The sequence below is a fragment of the Aplysia californica genome, unplaced genomic scaffold, assembly GCF_000002075.1.
Source record: "Aplysia californica isolate F4 #8 unplaced genomic scaffold, AplCal3.0 scaffold01114, whole genome shotgun sequence".
Classification (NCBI taxonomy): domain Eukaryota; kingdom Metazoa; phylum Mollusca; class Gastropoda; order Aplysiida; family Aplysiidae; genus Aplysia; species Aplysia californica.
Genome location: NW_004798384.1, coordinates 25,308 through 27,206, shown reverse-complemented (window position 1 = coordinate 27,206; position 1,899 = coordinate 25,308).

The following is a 1,899-nucleotide window of genomic DNA, read 5'->3' as shown; positions in this document are numbered from 1 at the left end:
GCTCTCTCTCTCTCTCTCTCTCTCTCTCTCTCTCTCTCTCTCTCTCTCTCTTCTCTTATTGCATCTCTCTTTCAAGTTAAAACAATGTGATTGGTCACTTGTGTTCTTTAAGAAAACAAATAAATCAATACAACAAATGAAAGATGAAATAATATTTGAGTTTGAGCAAAGGCTCTCCAAATTTGTTGATCTAGAATCTCTGTAATCTTACCAAGTTATTAGCCTCTTAAACCCCCCAGCAAAAAGCATTGGGATAGGAGTGTATGACATTCAAGGACATCAGGTGCAATATTTATTTCTAGTTCAAGCTGTGAGAATATTTCACACTTTTACGACCTAAATACCTTATCCCTCTTCCTCTGTGCTTCTCACAAAAAAAGGTGCTGTTCTTGAGACTGAGAAAATCACATTGACTACCACGCGTTAGATTCAGTCTTGCTTCTTATCGATGAGCTTTCCGAACTATCAGAATAATCACAGTGAGAGGTTGGCGGGTGCTCTGGTGTGATTTTCTGCTTCTTTCCTATCACCAAACATCTATCGTCCTGATCTCTCCTCCATCTTTTTTATGTTTGTATGTTTTATGCTTATGCTTGTATCACTTATAATTTTCGACATATATATGACTTTATTGTGTTACAAGTGCCGCAAAACGTTTACTAAATTTTAAGGAATAAGCACGATGGTGAGTCGGTGCCTCTAGACCTTCCAAGACATACATATTTTTCTCTGAAATTTCAGCAAAATCCTTAGTGCGCTATTGAAACCTGCAAGTGTCATCTCTGACTCAGAGGTTGACGTGTAATGACACTCGATCTTTCATGGTTGTGAACTGCTGTTGCAAATTTTGCGATATCAAGTCCGTCCTCTCCATGTTCTTATGAGGGCTATTGAGGGCATCTCATTTACTACTATCTTCCTTAGACAAACAGTAAATGTGACGTGAGCTGACATAATGAGTTACTTCTCGCAATCCCTAGATGGGGATGTTGGCCAAAAATCGACACTAGGGTCAAATGTTTAGCATTTCTATTGATGTCATGTTCTTTAATTTAAAATGCTTTTTATTATTTCATTCTTATAAATTGTAAAAACTTCACCTATAAACGTGATGTATCTATTTCTTTAAACGGCTTGAATAAGAAAAGTAACTCATTTTGTCAGCATGCTTCACAAATAACAAACAGCAAAATCAAACAGCAAAATCAAACAGGACTCAGGGGTTAACGTGTAATGACACTCCATCTTTCACGGCTGCGAGCTGCTGTTGCGAATTCTGCCATATCCAGTCCAGTTCAAACTCTTATTATGAAGGCTATTGAGGGTACCCCATTTACTTCTATCTTCCGTAGACAAACAGTAAAAAACAAACTCCAAAATCAAACAGGAAAAACAAAGAGGAAAAACAAACAGGAAAAACAAACAGGAAAATGAAAGAGGAACAATCAACAGAATGAAGCGTACAATCAGGGAACTGGGTCATTGTCGTCCCGGCCTTGTGCCCACTGAGCTCTTGTGTTGAGCTGTTGTGTTGTGGGTCCTCGTCGGCACGTGCGCTCATCGATGTCCGGAGGACAGGCATTGACCGGTGGCTCTGTCCGGCGTCCTTGTCCTGGTCATGTCTGATCGATGTCCGGTGGTCAGCACAGAGGAGGGAGGGGGGAGGGTGGGGTGAGGGGGTGGTTGTGTTTTGAAAGGGGGCGCTATGTGGGTGGAGGGGGTGTGTTGCTAAGAGTGAGAGAGAGAGAGAGAGAGATAGAGAGAGAGAGAGAAAGAGAGAGAAAGAGAGAGAGAAACACAGAGAGAAAGACAGATAGACAGTTCGAAAATGATATACACGCACACTCAGAGAGAGGGAGAGAAAGAGTAAGAGAGAGAGAGAGAGAGAGAGAGAGAGAT